General features: G+C 48.4%; 1 protein-coding gene across 2 annotated transcripts in view; it reads right to left on the reverse strand.

The window, feature by feature from the left end:
- The window catches only part of BSN (bassoon presynaptic cytomatrix protein), a 175,019-nt gene that overhangs the window by 80,542 nt on the left and 72,095 nt on the right, over positions 1-22,382 (reverse strand). The window lies entirely within an intron of this gene.

Below are 22,382 nucleotides of genomic sequence, written 5' to 3' on the forward strand. Positions count from 1 at the left end.
TAGCGCAAAAGTCTTCCGGAAAAAGACTTTTGCCCGAATGGGAGCAGCATAGTATTTCCACAAAAAGCACTGATTTCTTACAGTAGGAAGTCAGTGCTTTTATGGAAATTCAAGCGGCCAGTGTAGACAGCTGGCAAGTTTTTCCGGAAAAGCTGCTGATTTTCTGGAAAAACTGGCCAGTCTAGACACAGCCTAACTGTCTTCTCAGTACCTTGGGAAGTAAGTGACCAGAAGCTCAGGGTTAGACCAGCAATGGTACCAATGTAGAAAGGCACCCACTATGAATTCAAAACACTGCCCTCATGAGCATATTGGTGACTTGAAGCCTTTGCAACCCCATATCTCATAGCAGCATCTAGAAGCTCTGATATTCCAGCAGAAAGTTATGTTTAGCTCGTTCCTAGCAGCGCCGATACCCACAGCAGCTCCTGTTGGAAAAGGAGTCAGCTAATATGCTGGTGAAATGCAAAGGGAAGCCCTAACTCTAGCAGGATACCCCACCAGGCTCCAAAGGGCTGTAGCCATATATCCAAGATCACTGCCAAGGTTCAGGAGCAAGGGATAGGCACTGCCAGCTGTGACAGCAATAAGGAACTGCAGGTGAGGCAGCCACAGATGTAGGGCAGAGAGCTAGGCTAGCTGTGCTGATCTTCTCAGAGCCTTGACTATTGAAAGTGTCTGTTCTGAACTCTCATTCTCTTCTCCATCCAAGAACAGTTCATGTGCTCCCTGGCCTGCTGCTTGCCTGAACCTGTTGTGTCTTGGAAGAGTGGCCCCAACTTTGTGTCCTGTAAACCAAAGCATGCTGTAGTGTGCATTTAAAAGAAAAACAGGAAACAGCAGTTAATAATCCTGGTGTCCAAGGACCCTTCTGCTCACTTGCTACACAGGAGCCCACTGCAGGGAACCTAGTCCGATTGCAGCACCCACGAGCCCAGGAGGAATCCAAACACCAGGGCCTGAGGCACAGCATGACTCAGGGAGACAAAAGCAGCTGAGACAAATGAGGAGAAAGTCCAGCAAAGGCACGTGGGACAAATAGCAGTGGCCAAAGCCAAAGCAGAGCTGAGGAGCAGGCCCACGGGAGGCTCTTGGCCTCTCAAACAATGCAGATCAAAGAATAGGAGCAGCAAAAGGAGTGTTGCCATCCACTGAGCACCCCCACGACACTTTTGCCTGGGAGTGGGAGAGAGCCTGCTCCGATTATAAAGAAACTGTATGGAAGAATTCCTGTCACTTTAAAGAGTCTCTGCAGGCTGCACAACATTCTAGCAGATAAGCAGATGCCTGTCCTGTTAACCAGATTAATTAGGAAAGCCAGATAAGTTTGTAATGACACGGAGGTGGGCAGTGCTATCGTGCACAGACATTTAAAGAAAATGCTTTGAAAAGATTTATGATAACCCTGAGCTATCAACTGACATACAGAAACCACTCATATTAAATATGTGCATTAAACGTGTAATTTTATGAGAAAATAGACAATGGGAGAGGAGACTGAAGCTGGTGATGGAAACCTGTTTGGTCAGATGGCCCAGGAGCAATTATTATGGGTAGGTACACATGAGATAAAGGCAGTCATCTGTGACCCCCCAAAAAGCAGCAGTTTTAGAGGCTGCAGAAACTGCTGATAAAAATGTTGAATCCAGGGCACATGGACGGGGTGCAAATTCCAGGGGAAGGGAAGTCCCCATGTGATCTAGGTTAAGAGAGAAGCAGGGATTGGAAATAAACCTCACCTCAACTCAACACCTCAACACCAGGGAGTCCAGGTTTTAAAGCCCTCTACCAAAAGGGAAGGCAGGCAATCTGCCATCACTGTAGGGCTCCCAGCCATCTAAATCCAAACTGCCCAAAACTTAAGGTAACCCCGTGACCCACTTCACCACTTGCCACAGTGAGTGCCACTCCCAAAGCAGCAACAAAGCAGGAGGAGGTCCTAGTGAACTCTACCAGTACTGAATCTTGCAAGGGTGGGTACATGGCACAGATTGCACAGGCTGGGGAAACACTGTGTCCCAAGTCATTCTGGCCAAAGACAAAAAACAGGATTGTGTAGCACTTAAAAGACTAACAAGATGGTTTAATAGGTGATGAGCTTTCGTGGGCCAGACCCACTTCCTCAGATCAAATAGTGGATTGATCTGAGGAAGTGGGTCTGGCCCACGAAAGCTCATCACCTATTTAAAGACTAACAAGATGGGTTAAGTGTTACACAGTCCTGTTTTTTGTTTCAGCTGCACCAAACTAACACGGCTACATTTCTATCACTGGTCAAAGACAGTCTGGTAGGGGAGGAAGACAGCCTGCCTGGTAAGAGTTTAAATGTATTACCTTTAGGCGCACCCCCCATATCTTTGGGTGCCATATCTTTGGGTGTCTATGTTTCAAGGCATTTGCAACAATGAAGTTGATGATTTTTGCAACACTATCCACTGTGCTCTTGAGAAATCCTCCCTTCAGTTTGCTGCATAACTGTTCTTGGTGCAGAGTGCAATGATATGAAAAGAAATCTGGAAACTGTGGATTTTTTCCAGCAAATAAATTAGCCCCTTCTCTTTTCCAACCATGGAGGGTGCACCATCAGTTGTTACCAAAGTAAGCTTCTTCAAATCAATGCATTTTCCTGGTCATTCAAAACATGCCATCAGCACAGAATAAATGTCCTCTCTCCTAGTTTGACCCATCAAATGAAGCAGAGTAAGCGTTTCTTCTACCTACTTTTTGCCATTGAAAAATGCATCCAGATTATGAGCTGAGATATGTCTGAACAATCAGTAGATTCATCCATTGCTAGACTGAAATACTCAGTGCTTTCAATGTCTTTTAGCAATTTAGAAAACAGATCACCTGAAATGCTTTCGTCTTACTACAGTTGAATCAGACACTTGCAGTTTTGATATTTGTTTAACTATATCCTCTTTGATTTTAAATTCTGAAAAAAGTGATTCACTGCTGTCCAAGAAGCACTGCTTCATCAATTCACCTTCGGTAAGAGGTCTTTTTGATTTAGCTATGTGCCAAGCCATTTTGAAGGAGGCTTCTGCAACCGCATTGCTGTCTTTAACTTGCGAACAGAACATATCTTGTTGAGTACGGAAACCATTCAGTAAGGAACATATCTTAGTTTTTCTTAAATTGCTGTCAGGTAGATATAAGTCTTTGAACTAGGGGTGACAAGATTCATGGTGCCCTTGCAGGTTTGTTTTCTTTAACACAGCGATAGTTTTTTGACAAAGAAGACACATTGGTTTTCCATTTATCTCTGCAAAAGCTAATTCCATCTCCCAAACAGGGTTGAAAACCTTGCATTCATCCAACAAGCATCTCTTCTTTATTGCCATTTTTAATGCTTCTTATTAAAAAGAAAATTGTATACCATTGTTTTGGGTGTTTAGCATGATGCTTCAAGTTGTGCATTTCTTGGAGTGATTTTACTGTAAAAAGAAAAGTTTCCAAACCAGAGTGCTCCAACCTGCAGCAGGCAGGGAGCTGGATGAGTCAGGCCGGACACAAGAGGCAAAAAGGGACAGGTGCCCAAGAGTCCCATCCTGGATTCCCAGAAAGGCTGACATTCCCACTCAGGGTCCGTCACTCCGTATGGGACGGAGACAGGACTTCCTCACCGCAGCACCAGATCCAAACATCGCCAGTGTGAGCCAGTCAGCACCTCTCAGGCTCTGCCGACATGGCTAAGCACTTCCCACAATGCCCCAGCACTCCTGGTACCTCCTCCCTGGGAGCTAGAAACGCCGACACCCTGTACTCATCTGTTCGAGCCAGTCCATCTGCTTGCATCTTGCAGTGCTCACCTCACCTTTAAGATGCCTCACCATTGTGGAGCATGTTCCCAGTGGAGGCCATAGTCAAAAAGGATCCCACCTTCGGGTTGCATTTTGAGCCCCGCATAAACCCAAACCACACTGCGGGCTACAAAAAGTAGCCCTGGGCTAAGGTCTACCTCTAGCTCAAGGAATTTAAAGGAGACGTTGCAGGCATTAGGAATCTGTTTCCCACAGATGTTTGAATTGGTTACAATATTTTAGCCATGTCGCAGCAGCTTAATATCATAACTCACAGCCAGAAGCATATGGCTCTATCCTGCCTGGCTTGTCTATGGAAAGCAGGGTGGAGTGCGGGGGCAAGGGACGAGATTCCACTGCTTTGTCCGAATCTTCTCTTGAGTGAAACTCCAAAGGCACAGTAGGCTGATCTTTCCCTGAACAAGAAGAGGACTGCTGATCAAAACAACTCCCCAGCTACGGAACAAAAGGGTAGAAGTTTCTAGGAGGAGGTTTGTTATACACAGACTCCAAAGGGAAAATGAGGCCCCCAGGTGAAGTTTGCAAGCAGGTCCTGGGGCCTGAGACATGCAGGACAGAATTGCTGCACGGCCTATTACTGTCTCTTTGCTGGATGTTCAGAAGTGTAAAGCACCTGTGATAGGGTCAAGCAGAATTCCTCTGGGGCCAATGCAGCTGGCTGACTGGAAGGTCTGCTGAGAAGTGCCAGTTACTGAGGCTACTCCCTGGGAAACCAGCAGTGCTATTTATACAGCTAAGCAGTGGTGAAAGTAACTTAAAATTTCTTACAACCCAGGTCCCAGACAGCTCTTTAAATAGCTCCCTACTGCCTTTTGCTGCAGCTCAGCCAGCTCTTGCTGGAGCTACGCATCAGGGTGCAGCTGCTTACTTTCATCTCTGCATTTAAGTATTTCCTGTACACTTACCCCTGTGCTGTGGGGGTGCAGTCTAAACCCAAGCAAGCCTCCTGAGCTGTGCACTGTGGGTTGGTGGTGGTACTATGGGCCATTAAACCGGAGATCACATGGGAATAGTCACCACAGTGGTGAAGGAGGGCACAGTGGTTAACCTTCTTGAAGCGTTATGGATCCCAATGGCAGGTTGATCCCTAGTGTATTGTGTGCGGACAGATGCTGACAAGGGGCTAGGAGCCACAGATACACCACCAGCTTTTGTCTCATTACCCTGGCTGGTGATTTTGCAGTGTAGTATGATGAGTATTGGGGTTTGTGGAGTCTGAGGCCAAGGCTACTTTTGATGCTTCCTGGGGGTACGTGGAGGAGTCCTGCCAGTGCCTGCCACGGGTACACCCTCCACCAGTCTTGCAGGCCAATGATCCTTTACAGACCTACACGGTCCGTCTATACCCTCAAGCCTCGCATGCCTGCCTGTAGTTCCCAGCACCTTGCCCTGAACACGCAGGATTCACAGATGCTCTGCTTCCAAAGCAGCCATAGAACTCTGCTTACCAACCCAACCTCAGATACCACTTTGCTTTACTCACAGCACTCAGCAAAAGCATAGGCAAGTTCTTTTCAGAAAGCCATCTGGGCTCTAGGAAGCTGGAATGGTTTAGTTGGGGTTGGTCCTGCTTCAAGCAGGGGGCTGGAGGTTGGTTGAATTAGTTTGCCTTCTGAGGTCTCTTCCAACCCTCATCTTCAATCATTCTATGTTAGGATTTAATTTGATATGAAATAAAAGGTTACACATCAACTAAAATCATAACATGCTTCTTAGAACCTAATCTTAACACAATAATCTCAGACCTAGTCGAGTATTACTCTCCCCAAATCATTGCAGGACTTTACAGCCAGGTGGGCTGGCACCGTCCTGTCACAAGACAGGTGCCCACCTTTTTGAAGAAGAATTCAGTGTGCCTCTTTTCACTCCAAAAAATACCAGAGTAGTCCTTTGTCCTACTCACAAACAGGACTTTCCCTGCTCTCTCTTTCTACTGTACATTGCCTCTCTTGCAGATTTTGCAATCTCTTAATTCACATCTGGCTCAGTATGCAAATAGGTCTACAGTATAAAACACACAATACACAAGTGATGGAAACTGGGGGCGGGGGTTAGTGGTGAAGGCGAACATTTCTGAGGTCAGTCACCTCCTGGAGAGCTGTCTTAAGTCCTGTTTTCAGGATAGCTTCAAAACCCTTTAAATCTTATCTGTACGTAATATCCAATGGGCTTCTGGCTCTCAAGAGAAACCTCACATGGTCCCCTTCAATGAACTGTTATACAGATATCCAACCCGAGGCATCCCTATAACACCCCAAGAGGCCCCATGTCGTCTACCACCTGTGCCCTTGGGTCACACCTTCACTTAGGGAATGCTAATACTGTCAGTGTCCTATAAGGGACTCCAAGAAGATCTCACCAAACTGAGTGATTGGGCAACAAAATGGCAAATGAAATTTAATATGGATAAGTGTAAAGTAATGCACATCGGGAAAAATAACCCCAACTATACATGCAGTATGTTGGGGGCTAATTTGGCTACGACAAATCAGGAAAGAGATCTTGGAGTTATCGTGGACATTTCTCTGAAAACTTCCACACAGTGTGCAGCGGTGGTCAAAAAGGCAGATAGGATGCTGGAATTATTAAGAAAGGGATAGAAAATAAGACCCAGAATATCTTACTGCCCCTGTATAAAACTATGGTACGCCCACATCTTGAATACTGTGTACAGATGTGGTCTCCTCACCTCAAAAAAGATATTTTGGCCTTGGAAAGGGTTCAGAAAAGGGCAACTAAAATGATTAGGGGTTTGGAACAGGTCGCATATGAGGAGAGGTTAAAGCGACTGGGACTTTTCAGTTTAGAAAAGAGGAGACTGAGGAGGGTTATGACAGAGGTATATAAAATCATGAGTGGTGTGGAGAGGGCCGATAAAGAAAAGTTATTTATTAGTTCCCTAAATAGAAGAACTAGAGGACACCAAATGAAATTAATGGGTAGCAGGTTTAAAACTAATAAAAGAAAGTTCTTCTTCACATAGCGCGTAGTCAACCTGTGGAACTCCTTGCCAGAGGAGGCTGTGAAGGCTAGGACTATAATAGAGTTTAAAGAGAAGCTAGATATTTTCATGGAGGTTACGTCCATAAAAGGCTATTAGCCAGGGGATAAAATGGTGTCCGTGTTTGTCAGAGGCTAGAGAGAGATGGCAGGAGACAAATTGCTTGATCATTGTCTTCGGTCCATCCTCTCTGGGGCACCTGGTGCTGGCCACTGTCAGCAGACAGGATACTGGGCTAGATGGACCTTTGGTCTGACCCAGTACGGCCGTTCTTATGTTCTTATGTAAATAGTCCATCTGGTGATGAAGGCATATTCCTGTTGGGTAGGACACTTTTCTGTTGGGAGATCAGTGCTTCACCATAGTTAATGTTTCTCAACTGGCTCGCAAAACAAATGCTCAAGCTGTCTGTATTGCTTACCCCGTGCCTCTTCCAACCATTTTCCAGCCCTGGCCCAGCAGCAGCAGGGTTAGGAACAATGCCTCCAGAGCTCTCTGCATTAAAATAGTGGAGTGGACTGACTGACCAGCCCTGTGAAAGCTCATTCCTGTATTTGCTGGTGAGCAAGTCACTAGCCACCCAACCTAACCCCAAATATTTAAGAGCTCATCAGAGCTGGAAGGCTACTTTACCACATCCCACTGAAGACAGATGACCAGCAATGGGGAAGCGTGGGTTGAGAGAAGGCCACAGTCCCTAAGGGTACGTCTATGCTGTGCCCATGCTTTTTTTTGGGAAAGAGCAAACACGCTCTTTCGGGGAGCCCTGTAGCCCTCATTCTATGAGGGATAAGGGCTCCTCTGAAAGAGGAGGCTTTTCTGCCATTTGGCCCCATCTAGACTGGGCCAAATGGCAGAAAAGCCTCTTCTGGAAAAGCAATTGGAAAAAGCTACGCAAACTGCAGAGTGCAATTTTTCCGAGTGCGTAGCTTTTTCCGACAAAGGACTGTAATGTAGACCTAGCCAAGTTGGGGGGGGGTCGATGGGTGGGGGTTCAGATATTACTGGAATATTACAACCTCCAAATAACAAATAGCCCCTCAATAGGTCCTGCAGCCTGTTTGTCCATCACTCTACACAAAGGTGCAGTGAAATGTCTCTTTACGGTAGGCTGCGTTTTCAGTCAGCACCACCAACAGCAGCATGCTCCAGGCTCTGTGGCTGAGCATTGCAAAATGAAGCTATTGCACAGAATATACCAGACCAAGAGAAAGACACACTGAGGGACGAGTTAATCTCATCTCAAGCAGAAAATCAAAGCCTATCAACTCTGCAATGAACCTGAGTCAGCTGCTGTCTGTCTGTGCCAAAATGAATTCATCTGGTAACAGCATAGGGAATTAATTTAAAACAGAAAGAAAATTAATTTTTAACTGCAATAGCAATGTTTGTGATTTATAGCCTGGCAGCTTGCAATTTCCCAGCAGGATGTAGGCATGTGCTCTCCCACTGAACTGGCCTCTGCACAGGGACAATATACTTGTGTGTGCACACAACTGACTTCTTTTTTAATTGTGCTACATTAACTGTCATGTGGCCAGTTCAGTGCTAGCCAACAACAAAGTGTTTCTACCCAGCAATTGTCTTAATTTATTAATGGGTAACACATAAAACAGTAATTAATTACGACAGAAATCCTCTTGTACAATTTTGGTTGACACTGTCACTTGGTGAGTTAATTAAATGCTGAACCCACCAGTTCTGTTATTGATTAAGCAAGAATCCTGGGAGCTTTTTGTTAAAAGTTGTGCCTGACTCCAATGTTCATTGAAGCAAGAGCTGGACAGCACTGGCTGGAGTCAGCAGTAGGGGAGCTAAACAACGTCACGAGACACCTCTTCTGATGCTCTTTGGTCCGCCCCGAAGTCCTCGCCCACTATCCCAGCCCTGGGTTCCCCCCACAATTCTGCTCTTGTCCTGTGGCGCTTCCAATTATATGCCAGCTCATCCTAAAACCCCCTGCCTTCAGGGAACCCTTGACAAACATGTCACTGGAATCAGGCTGGTCCCCAGGATGATAGTACTGGTACAATGGACAGAGGAATGTGTTTAGACTGGATGGAGGACGTGGGCATTGCTGCTGGCAACGCTCTCGCTTATAACATCTGGCAATATCTGAGTATTTGCACTGTAACCCTCTGTAAGAGTCTGTCCACACTTACCAGGCTGCATTGGTACAGCTGCATCACCGTAGCACTCTAGTGAAAATGCTGCTATGTGGACAGGAGAGCTTCTGCCACTGGCATAGGTACTCCACCTCTCTAACTCCACAGGAGAGACCTTCCTGTTGCCATGGCAATGTCTAGGCTAGGGGTTAGGGCACTCAGGGTAGTGGCCTTTCCACACCACTGGCTGATGCCGTTATGCCCGCTTACATTGGCGCTCTAGACCGAGCCTAGGTAAGTCACCAGCCAAGGGAAAGACATGACTAAGGTGAAGAGCTGAACTGCAATGGAGTTATGCCCTGTGTGACAGAGTTCACTCACTACTGCAGTCCCCCTGCTGGCTGTCACCGGCATTAGCTGTGTTTGCCAGTGCGCCCTCTTCTGGTGAGATCTTGCTGCTGTCACTTCTGCTCCAAGGACCCTTGTCACTCTAAGGACTGCAGCAATCTCTTCACAACACAGCCTTCCGGCTGTGCCACTCTCCGTGTCCCCCCTTCCGGGGGACAGTATTGCTGTCCAGCCACTGCCCTCAGTATCGATTGCAGCCTACTGACAAACCCACTACTCAGTGTCCCAGCCCAGGCACCTTGTAGATGGCAACTATGTGCTACGTCTTCTCCATCTTTCAGTATCTTTCCCTGAGCCACTTCCCTATAGGCCACAGCACCTTCTTCACTCTTGCCTCAGGTCCTCAGCCTCAGGGAACTCACAGCCATCTTTAGGTCCTCTTGAGCACTGCTGGCGGCATTGTTCTGTCCAGGGGACTGATGCTCTTTTCTCCTCCTAGGAGCCTGGTCTTCCCTCCTCAAACTCCAGGCAGCTACTGACCTCTGCTCTGCCCAGCAGCTGCCCTATAAGACCTTCTGTGATTTGCTGCCTTTTGTGCAACTTCCCTAGGTCTCTATTAATCCTTTAGAGCAGGAATAGGCAGACTCAGGTCTGCTCTCTGTGCTCATTTCTCTGGGGAATGATGCTTTGCAATGCTCACTGCATGAGGTACCATTGATTCTTCAAACCTCAGCACCTGGCAGACAGCATCTTCTTTTGCATAGCTAGTGACAGCATTGCTCCCTGTAACAAAAAACAGGACTATGTATGGCCATCTGCTGACATGGCAGGCAAAGGACTCCATAAGACCCCTTAGTGGGCGGGGCCAGAGCCACCCAGCTCCTCCCACATAAGAACATGAGAATAGCCATACTTGGTCAGATCAAATTTCCATCCAGCCCAGTATCCTGTCTGCCAACAGTGGCCAATGCCAGGTGCCCCAGAGGGAGTGAATTGAACAGGTAATGATCAAGCGATCTCTCTCCTGCCATCCATCCCCACCCTCTGACAAACAGAGTCTGGGGACACCATTCCTTACCCATACTGGCTAATAGCCATTGATGGACTTAACCTCCATGAATTTATCTAGTTCTCTTTTAAACCCTGTTATAGTCCTAGCCTTCACAACCTCCTCAGGCAAGGAGTTCCACAGGAAGTGGAAGGGCGGGGGTTGGAACTATAAGAACAGGCCTTGAGAGCTCAGTAGAAGCCCAGAGGGCAAGCAGGCCAGACGCTCTCCTTGGCCTCCCTGGGAGGGAGGCCCGAGAGCCACAATCCTGGATAGGGCCCCTGGGACCACTGCCCGACCCTGAAGACAGACCAAGGCCACTCTGAATCCTGCCAGGTCAGCTGTGCAGCAGCTGCCCCTTTGAAACTGCCACCTCCACACAATTCAAAGAGGTGTCAGGGAAGCCAGGAGTCAGCTGGAGCATCCCCAGCTAACCCTGGTCTCCCCGCAACATTTCTCCAGGACTCAGGATCAGCTGGGGACTCTCCAGCTGATCCTGGGTTCTGGGGAAATGCTTATCAGATAGTCGACTAGTCAATTAGTCTTTAAAATCCTTATTCCTGACTAGAACACAGAGCATCTCTATTAATAGACCCTCCTCTAAAAGATGTCTCTGTCTGATCCATGTGCTCCTCCGCACTCATCATCTTTCCCCCCAGTCCTTAGTTTAAAAACTGCTGTACAACCTTTTTAGTGTTAAGTGTCAGCAGTCTGGTTCCATTTTGATTTAGGTGGAGCCCATTCTTCTTGTATAGGCTCCCCCTATCCAAAACATTTCCCAAGATCCTAATAAATATAAACCCCTCCTCTCTACACTATCATTTCATCCACACATTGAGACTCTGAAACTCTGCCTACCTACCTGGCCCTGCATGTGGAACTGAAAGCATTTCAAAGAACGCTACCATAGAGGTTCTGGATTTCAATCTCTTTCCTAGCAGCCTAAATTTGGCCTCCATAACCTCTCTCCTACCCTTCCCTATGTCATTGGTACCTCCATGTGCCACAGCCACCAGCTCCTCCCCAGCACTACACAAAAGTCTATCTAGATGTCTCGAGAGATCCACAACCTTCGCACCTGGCAGGCAAGTCACCATACGGTTCTCCTGGTCATCACAAACCCAGCTATGTTTATAACGGTTGAATCTCCCACTACTAACACCTGCCTTTTCCTAATGACTGGAGTTCCCTTCCCTGGAGATCACAGAATCATAAAACATTAGAACTGGAAGGGACCTTGAGAGGTCATCAAGTCCAATTGCCTGCTCTCATGGCAGGACCTAGTACTCTCTAGACCCGTGGTCACCAACCGGTCGATCGCGAGGCCTCGACCAGTCAATCGCGAGGCATTCGAGTCCCCTATTTCCCCCACCCCACCCCCGAGAAGCACCACTACCTACCTCCACTGAAAATGGAGGTAGTGCCGGCTTCCCACAGGGTGGACGGAAGTCCTGCAGCTTCACGCCACTTCCAGGTGTTCCAGAAGTGCGTTGGCTGCTCCCCTCCCTCAGTTCTTTGGCATGACGGGAACTTGCCTGGGGGGAGTCCCCAGAGGAGGCGCGCGGGGGCTTCCCTGTGCCACAGGAGGGGTGAGTTGGCCCCAGAGGAGATGCGCATGGGGGTTTCCCTGCGCTGCGGTAGGGGGAAGTTAGCCCTGGAGGAGGCGCGCGCGAAGGCTTCCCTGCACTGCGGAAGAGGTGTGTCGGCCCCGGAGGAGGCACGTGTGGGGACTTCCCTGCGCCGTGGGAGGGGGAGTTGGCCTCGGAGGAGGCACGTGCAGGGGCTTCCCTCCTCTGTGGGGTGAGGTGGGGGGGAGGAGGAGGCTGAGGGAGGGGACTCCCTGTCCCCACTGGCACCCTGTCCCCTGCTGCAGAACCCTATCCCCTCCCCCTGGCACCTTGTCCTCTCTCTCCTGTTCCCCACTGGCACCCTGTCCCCTGCTGCAGAACCCTGTCCCCTCCCCCCAGCACCCTCTACCCTGCTGCATAACCTTGCCCCCACCGCAGCACTCTGTCCCCTGCCCCAGCACCCACTAGCACCCTTCCCCAGTACCATGTCCCCTGCTCCCACCAGCACAGTTGGGGCCACATTAGAGGCTTGGAGTTTTTTTGGGAGGAGGGTTTGGTTTTTTTTTGCATCTCCCTTGTGTGGCTCCAACTGACTTTTCTGTGGGTTATTGACCCACTGTCTCAAAACAGGTTCCCTGCCCTTCTCATAAATAAAGACAATGCAGAAATTTTTTGTGTTTGACATAGTATTTTATTTAAAAATGAAGCCTGGCCAAAAAAACCCCAGTTGGGGCCCAGCCCCCATCTGGCCGCAGCATCATAACACTCCTGCACCCCCAGACTCTAGATCTGAGCCTATCATACACTGAAATCCCCTGCCCTGAGCCCCTCACATACTCCAACCCAAATTCCTGCATCCTCACAGCCACAAGCCTGTGGCTTGCTTAGTACCACAACCCTCCATCTGACCCCAACACTCCCCAGTCTGGAGCCCCCTCCCCGAGCCAGCATCCCGTTCTCCACATCCTCCTGCATCCAGATTTCCTCCCAGAGCTTGCACCTCTCACCCCTTCCCACACCCAAATCCCTCATTTCCACCCCAGAGCTCCCACATCCTATCTCAACACAGCGAGGGTAAGGCTAGACTGCAGGAGTTTTTTCCAGGATTCCAAAGATACCCTGGAAAAACTCTTCCGCATCCAGGGATCCATTTGTTCTTCTGCTTTTTTTAGTGGAAGAGCAAACATGCTCTTTCGGTAACCCCTATATTCCTCGTTCCACGAGGAATAAGGGGGATTCCAAAAGAAGGATTTTTTCTAACATTTGGTCCAGTCTAGACAGGCCAAATGTTGGAAAAACCTCTTTCTACATAAGAATTGGGGAAAAAAGTGGCAGTGTAGAGTGTATAAGGGCTGGGGATAGCAAGTGATGGAGAGGAGGAGAATAGAGAGGGCGGGGCTTCAAGGAAAGGGTGGGGGTCTTGGGGAAAGGGTGGGGCAGTAGATCTTCGCTTGTTCTGAGATTTAAAAAGTGATCTTAGGTGTAAAAAGGTTGGAGACCACTGCTCTAGACCATCCCTCAGTGCAAGAGGATACCAAAACATCCTCTGGAAGGACGGCCCCAACTATGGGATCATTTCCCTCTCCTCCAGTAGACTGTTCTCCTTCCCTGAGCGAACAGGAAATCCTCACACGATTCCTCTCCTGTCATTCCCAGCTTCTGATAAACAGAGGCCAGGGACACCATTCCTACATCCTGGCTAATAGCCATTGATGGACCTAACCTCCATGAATCTATCTAGCTCTTTGTTGAAGCCTGTTAAAATCCTAGTCTTCACCACATCCTCTGGCAAGGTGTTCCACAGGCTGACTGTGCGCTGAATGAAGAAAAACTTCTTTTTGTTTATTTTAAACCTGATGCCTATTAATTTCATTTGGTGACCCCTAGTCCATATATCTTGTTTTCAGCTATGGAATATCTTTTATCTAGATCTTCCCTTTCCAAAGAATTTGGGCAAATCCCAGCAGGAAGGGAAACCAGTAGGAGTTTTTTGGAAAGGTAGACCTAACCCTGTGCCACTGTGAATTTCTGAATAGGCTGGGAACAGTTGCTTGTCTACAAAGGAATACATGATGTTCCTATGCCCACAGGCATGAAATGCCCTAACACCAGAGGAGCTGCTGGAATTTTCTTGCAGAGGAGCCAGCCGATGGGGTGTCTTTCTCTGGCCACAGGGGGAAGGTGAGATGGGGAAGGATCCAGTGTCTCTGTCACTATATTAACCCACATGTGGGGTGTTCAGGGCTCATCAGCTGCTACTCAGTGGCCAGGAGTGCACCAACCCACAAAACTAAGACTGAGATGAATTATCTCCTCTCTAGTGAGTCTCCATAGATCCTTTGTGTAAATCCCTCTTCCTTGCCATAATATGGGGTTGAGAAAGCAACATACCTGTAGATTCCTTTCACAGAATTGCCATTTATGGGGCAATGGAAAGTGCCAGGAACAGCTGTAAAACTATGGGGCTTTTGACATGTCCACAGGCACTGATGTCAAAGGAGCCAAAAGCTGAGAAAATTTGAAAGTTTCAATGAGGCGATTTAGATCCCCGAAACTCAGATAGAAATCTGGAGAGATCTTAATGTTTCCTCCCTATGATTCTGTTATCAGTTGCCTTCAGCTGTGAGTCACATTAAACTGCACAAACAGGCCAATCCATTTCAGACACAAATGAATAGGATGAACGAACCTCTCTCTCCCTGGCTTTGCCTAGAAACCAATTCCTACACTGTAAGGAAAAAAGGTTTTGATTAATACTGCAGAGTGCTGATAAAACTATCAAGAGATGGAGAGTGGGATAGAAGAGCCATGCCCATGGAAAGAAGGTGACCCATCCTGGACAGCACATGGGTATCATTGCTTCAGGAGTGAATATGTTTCCTGAACAACTTGCACATCAATCTTTTGGGCAGTCAGTGCATTTCTAAATAGGCTAGAGGGAACATCTCAGCAAAGCACCAGCCAATCTGCTATACAGTCAGTCCCCGGGTTACGTACAAGATAGGGACTGTAGGTTTGTTCTTAAGTTGAATTTGTATGTAAGTCGGAAATGGTACATATTGTAGGGGAAACTCTAGCCAAACATTTCTCCAGAGCTCAGCTTTATTCTCCCACACCTCACTTCCCTCAGTCCTTTATTCTCAAGCTGAGGTGTCTGCTGAGAAAAGCCGCTCCGCGTCTCCCTGGTCTGCTGGGGGGGGTGCTAGCTTCATGTCTCCCTGGTCTGCTGGGGGGAAGCAGCTAGTGCGGGGTTGCCTCACCTCGTTTGTAAGTAGGGATCCGATGTAAGTCGGATCCATGTAACCCGGGGACTGCCTGTATTCTGCTAACCATTTGGAGATTACTCCCCTCTTCCAAATGCTGGTGTGCACTGTGACGGGACCACCCCATGCTTTATGAAATGGGCTTATGGACACAAATATAAATGACTCAAAGGTGCTTCAGACAAATTGCTTCATGTAACCTATCAATCTTCATGTCATAATCTGCTGGATCTGTTTATCTTATTTTGGTGTATGTATCATCTTTGTGTGTGAACTTAGACTTAAGGAGTATGGACTGCTTGAGGGTTTTAAATGTGCAAAGGAAATGCTGGGACACCTCAATGTCTGGGCGCATCATATGCAGATAGCCTTTTCTCCTTAAGTCTTAGCAGTGGTTGGTCTTAGGAAGTCACATGACCTCCCTAACTGCTAGTGACTGGCCAGGGAACTTACCAGGCAAAAGTGAGAATCTTCAAAAAAAATAGGAAATTAGCAGGTTTTTGTCTTTAGGCTGGCTGTGTGAAATACCCAGAGGAATGAACCAAAAACCCCAGGGAAAAGGAGACTTCCCTGGTTTGGAAGGCTTAGCTGGAAAAGAAACAGTTTTAGGGTGAGTTTGTACTGATCTCAGTGTTAGAATAGCATTTCTGTTATTTTTCATTTGTAATCTACTTTGCTCTGCCTGTTCTTACTTATAACAGCTTCAATCCTACCGCTTGTACTTAATAACATCACTTTTACTAACTATCAAGCCCAGTATAAATAATTATTACCTAGGGGAGCAATCAGTGTGTACATTCCCCTTTTCATTGTTAAAGGGGGCTTACCTAAATAATTCATTTGGGGTTCTGATCCCATTTGGGAAATGGTATCCCAAGATGTTGGGCACAAAACTGCAGTTTCCTTTGACTTGAAAAGGTTTGTTGTCTGAACTGCTTCTCGGGAGAGAGGGGGGAGGGAAAACTGCTTTGGCAGGGGGAGACCAGGGAGCTGGCCCAGCAGGACCAAGCAGAGAAGCCCCAGAGAGCACGAAGTGGCATTGTCAGCACTCCAGGAAGTACCCTTAAGGGTTCTTCTGTGACCGCACCCCATCACATGCACTGTGCAGAAAAGAGGACCCTGCTGCAGGCTGTGTTGGTCTAGGTTGCTGTAGTGCACACTACACTCATCAATCTTTGTCCTGCCTAAGCTTGAGGGCTGCATCTGTACCAGTCCTTTGCAAGCTGAGGAATAAAGTAGCTGTCCTCAGGTAACTAGGGATGTTAAATATTTGTTAATTGAACAGCCAATTAACCTCATGAATCCTTATCGGTTACTCGACTATTCTGTGGTCCTAATATCAGTTAATTGACTGGCCAGTTAGCCTCATGATTTCTTGTCAGTTACTCGACTATTTTGTAGTCCCTATATCAGTTAACTGATTGGCCGATGAACCTCATGAATTCTTATTAGTTACTCAACTATTTCATAGTCCTTGGGGTGGGACAGCAGCCAGTGAACTCTGGCCCCACTCCCATGGAGCCCCCTGCCACTCCGCACGGCTGCGTCTCTATCAGAGGCAGCAGCATGGAATGCCAGGCAAGAGCTCCCCTTGCGGACTGGCTCCCTGTTGCCCCACACTGTTGCCTCTGATAGAGAGGCAGCAGCCCCTGTCTGGTGGTGGCTCATAGAATCATAGAGCTGGAAGATAGAGGAGATCATCATAGAGGAGGTCATCAAGTCAAGCCCCTTGCCCAAGGGAGGACCAATCCCAACTAAATCAATTCAGCCAGGGCTTTGTTAAGCTGATACTTAAACACCTCTAGGGATGGAGATTCCACTGCTACCCTAGGTAACCCATCCCAGTGCTTCACCACCCTCCTAGTGAAATAGTTTTTCCTAATATCCAACCTAGACCTCTCCCACCACAACTTGAGCCCATTGCTCCTTGGTCTGCCATCTGTCACTACTGAGAACAGCCTTTCTCTATCCTTTTTGGAACTCCCTTCAGGAAGCTGAAGGCTGCTCTCAAATCCCCCCTCACTCTTCTCTTCTGCAGACTAAACAAACCCAAATCCCTCAGTCTCTCCTCATAGGTCATGCGCTCCAGCCTCCTAATCATTCTGGTCGCCCTCCACTGGACCCTCTTCAATGCATCCACATCCTTTCTATAGTGGGGGGCCCAGAACTGGACACAATACTCCAGATGTGGCCTCCCTAGAGCCGAATAAAGGGGAATAATCACTTCTCTAGATCTGTTGGCAATGCTCCTCCTAATGCAACCTAATATGCCATTAGCCTTCTTGGCTACAAGGGCACACTGTTGACTCATATCCAGCTTCTCACCCACTGTAATCCCCCGGTCCTTTTCTGCAGAACTGCTACTTAGCCATTTGGTCCACAGCCTGTAACAATGCTTGGGATTCTTCCGTCCCGAGTGCAGGACTCTACACTTGTCGTCCTTGAACCTCACCAGATTTCTTTTGGCCCAATACTCTAATCTGTCTAGGTCACTCTGGGCCCTAGACCTGCTCTCCAGCTCTCAACCTCTCCCCCTAGCTTAGTGTCATCCGCAAACTTGCTGAGGGTGCAATCCATCCTCTCATCCAGGTCATTAATAAAGATGTTGAACAAAACCAGTTCTAGAACAGATCCCTGGGGCACTCCATTAGAAACCGACTGCCAACCTGACATTGATCACTACCCGTTGGGCCCGACAGTCTAGCCAGCTTTCTATCCATCTGTGATGCCCTGCCAGGGCCCACATTGAAGCCAGTGGGAATTTGGCCGAGCGGCTGGGACAAGGTCAGTTCGGCAGGTCCACTGGGGCGTGCACTGACACCGGCGGGATGCTGGCCAGTCAGCTGACATAGCCGCAGCTCGGCAAACCCTCTGGGGTGCGCGCTGACTCCAGCGGGACGCCAGCCGGTCAGCTGGGAAGCGGGGAGGGGCGGATGCTGGAGAGTGTCCACCAGCAACCACCAGACCGGTGGGGACTCGCAGCGTGCAGGGACGGAGCCCAATCCTGGCACACGACGCCCCAGCAGGATGCCCAGGGGGAGGAGCCACACAACCCTGAGGCCATTAGCGGGCCATTTGAAAAGGCCTGGGGGAGAAGACAGCGGGACGGCTCGCAGAGCAGGAGCCGCCGAGAGACACACCGGGTGAACCGAGCTGCGCCCCGGTGGGGGGGTCAGCCCGCAATTCCACGGAGGATGGAGCAAGGCAGCAGAAGCCAGTGAAGACGCTGGAGCGGTAAGCCCCTCGTGTTCACTCGGGGGAAATGCCACACTGGAAGGGAATAGGAAGCAGCCTGGGGCAGAGTGTTTTTGGCACCTGTGGGCTGACAAGCTACGGGGTGGATCCCCATCAGCTGGGTAGGAGTGAGACACCCTGCACCTTTAGGGCCCCGGGCTGGGACACGGTGGAGAGGGCGGGCCCGAGTCCCCCTATTTCCCCTCCGCCTTTGCATCCGCCCCATCCCCATAGACTACGCATTACGGTGGCCCTAAGGTCCAACTGACCAGGCATTGAACTTACGTGGACCCTGGAGGGCCACGAACTAGGGAGATAGAGAACCCTGGGGGAAGTCCCCATGACACTTGGAAAGAGGCCTCGGTGGCGGAGAGCTCGCGCCCTAACTCGCCCGCGGTGGGACTCACAGTCAGAGGGCCCGCTGAACACCACCTTCCGGCAGAAAGTGGTAGTTGGTGCCCAGACGTCCATCACACCATCTTACAATCCATTTATCCAATCCATACTCCCTTAAGTTGCTGGCAAGAATATTGTGGGAGACCATATCAAAAGCTTTGCTAAAGTCAAGGTATATCACATCCACTGACTTTCCCACGTCCACAGAGCCAGTTACCTCCTCATAGAAACTCATCAGATTGGTCAGGCACGACTTGCTCTTTGTGAATCCATGCTGACTATTCCTAATCACTTTCCTCTCTTACAAGTGCTTCAAAATGGATTCCTTTGAGGATCCCCTCCATGATTTTTCCAGGGACTGAGGTAAGGCTGACTGGTTTGTAGTTCCCTGGATTGTCCTTCTTCCCTTTTTTAAAGATGGGCACTACATTTGCCTTTTTGCAATCATCCGGGATCTCTCCCGATCTCCACATGTTTTCAAAGATAATGGCCAAAGGCTCCGCAATGACATTTGCCAACTCCCTCAGTACCCTCAGATGCATTAAATCTGGACCCATGGATCTGTGAATGTTTAGCTTTTCTAAATAGTTCCTAAGGGCTGTCCACCTTCCTTCCCATACTGTGTTGCCTAGTGCATTTGTCTGGGAGCTGACCTTGTCTGTGAAGATAGAGGAAAAAAGCATTGAGTACTTTAGCTTTTCCCACATCATCTGTCACTGGGTTACCTCCCTCATCCAGTAAGGGTCCCATCCCCTATTTGATCACTCTCTTATTGCTAACATGCCTGTAGAAACCTTTCTTGTTACCCTTCACATCTCTTACTAGCTGCAATTCCAACTGCACTTTTGCCTTCCTGATAACTCCCCTGCATTCTCAAGCAATGTATTTATACTCCTCCCTGGTCATCTGTCTAAGTTTCCACTTCTTGTAAGCTTCCTTATTGTGTTTAAGCTCACCAAGGATTTCCCTGGTAAGCCAATCTGGTTGCCTACCATATTTGTTTCTCCTGCTGCGCATCGGGATGGTTTCTTCCTGTGCCTTCAATAAGGCTTATTTAAAATACTGCCAGCTCTCCTGGATTCCTTTTCCCTTCATGTAAGAATCCCAGGGAATCCTGCCCATCAGTTCTCTGAGGGAGTCAATGTCTGCTTTTCTGAAGTCCAGGGTGTTTTTTTTGCTGCTCACCTTTATTCCTTTGGTCAGGATCCTGAAATCTACCATCTCATGATCACTTATCACCCACCTCTACTTCCCCTACTAGTTCCTCCCTGTTTGTGAGCAGCAGGTCAAGCTGCACATGGCCCTTGGTTAGTTCCTTCAGCACTTGTACCAAGAAGTTCTCCCCAACATTCTCCAAAAACTTCCTGGATTATCTGTGTCCTGCTGTATTGGTCTCCCAACGGATGTCAGGGTGATTAAAGTCCCCCAAGAGAACCAGGGCCTGTGATCTCGAAGCTTCTCTCAGTTGTCTGAAGAAAGCCTCATCTATCTCATCCACCTGATCTGGTGGTCTATAGCAGACACCTACCACAACATCACCTCTGTTGCTTCCACCTCTAAACTTAAGCCATAGACTCTGTACAGGCTTTTCTCCCTCTATCTACTGGAGCTCTGCGCATTCATACTACTCTCTTACATACAGGCTACGTCTACACTGGCATGAATTTCCAGAACTGCTTAAAATGGAATAGTATTCCGTTTTAAGTTTTTCCGGAAAAGGAGCATCTACATTGGCAGGCTGATTTTCTGGAAAAGCCCTTTTCCGGAAAAGCGTCAGTGGCCAATGTAGACGCGCTTTTCCGGAAAAGAGCCCCGAGCGTCATTTTTGTGATCGGGGCTTTTTTCCGGAAAAGACTACTGGGCTGTCTACACTGGCCCTTTTCCAGAACAGTGTTCCGGAATAAGGACTGATGCCCGAGCGGGAGCAGAATAGTTTTTCTGGAATAGCGGCTGATTTTGTACAGTAGAGCATCGTTGCTTTTCCGGAAATTCAAGGGCCAGTGTAGACAGCTCGCAGCTTATTCCGGAAAAGCGGCTGATTTTCCGGAATAAGTGGCCCAGTGTAGACACAGCCACAGTGTAACTCCTCCTCCTCTTCTCCCCCTCCTGTTCTTCCTGAACAGTTTATACCTTTCCATGACAGTGCTCCAGTAATGCGAGTCATGCCACCAAGTCGCCGTTATTCCAGTCAAATCAGAGTTCTTTGACTGGGCCAGGGCTTCTAATTCTTCCTGTTTGTTTCCCAGGCTTCTTGCATTCATGTACAAACACCTTAGATAACCAGTTGTTCGCCCTACCCTCTCCATTTGAATCAGGGGTCCTCCTTTGTTGCTCGTTCTCCTTGTGATTCTTCCCAGTATCCGACTTCCCCACTTACCTCAGGGCTTTGGTCACTGTCCCCCAATGAACCTAGTTTAAAGCCCTCCTCACTACGTTTGCAAGCCTGACCGCAAAGATGCTCTTTCCACTCTTGGTTAGGTGGACCCTATCTCTTCCTAACAATCCTTGTGCCCGGAACAGAGTCCCATGGTCAAAGAAACCAAAGCCCTCTCTCTGACACCACCTGCACAACCACACACTTACTTCCTCAATTCGACGAATCCTATTTGGATCTTTTCCTTCAACAGGGAGGATGGACGAGAACACCACTTGCACTTCAAATTCCTTGATCCTTCTTCCCAGAGCTACATAATCTACTGTGACCCGCTCAAGGTCATTCTTGGTCATATTGTTAGTTCCCACATGGAGAAGCAGGAAGGGGTAGGGATCCGAAAGTTTGGTCATTTTTGGAAGACTCTCAGTCACATTCTGAATGTGAGCTCCTGGTAAGTGGCACACCTCTCAAGATTCCAGGTCTGGATGCCAGATGGATGACTCAGTCCCTCTTAGGAGGGAGTCCCCGACCACCACCACTCGTCTTCTTCTTTTGAGAATGGTGGTCATGGAACCCCCATCCCTAGGACTACGCATCCCATGGCTTCCGGTAGATGGTGTTCCCTTCTGATTTGTTCCCTGAAAGGTCCCTGCCAAAGCATTCTCCACTGCAGTTCCTGTGGAGAGAGCCTGAAAGCAGTTACTTACCTCTACAGGAATAGGAGATACTTGAGTTGGTCTTCTTCTAGAGGTTACATGCTGCCAGTTCTCTTCCTTGTCCTATACTGCCCTCACTGGCTCTTCCACCTGCTGTGCCTGAAGGATTAGATGCTGTCTTCTATCGAGGAAGTCTTCATCCTCACTGATGGAACATAGGGTTGATACTTGGGCCTCAAGTTCTCTAATTTTTTCTTCTAAAATGGCGACTAGCTTGCACTTAGTGCAGATGAAATCCCTTCTATCTTCCAGGAGGAAGACAAACATGGCACATGCTGTGCAGCTAACAGCAGCAGACCTATCACTATACATACCCGCCTCCCTTCTGAGAGATTCCTCAGATGTTATTAAATGCCTCCTTGAAGGGCAGGAGAGAGAAAAAAAAATTTTTTTGTATAAGGAAAAGAGCACCAAACCCTTTGGGGGTCTCCTAGGGTGAAGCTCCTGTACCCAGCATAAGCCAGAACTGAGCCGGACTGCCTGCTAATACACTTTAAGTGCAAAG

This window comes from Pelodiscus sinensis, chromosome 11 (assembly GCF_049634645.1).
Source record: "Pelodiscus sinensis isolate JC-2024 chromosome 11, ASM4963464v1, whole genome shotgun sequence".
Lineage (NCBI taxonomy): Eukaryota > Metazoa > Chordata > Testudines > Trionychidae > Pelodiscus > Pelodiscus sinensis.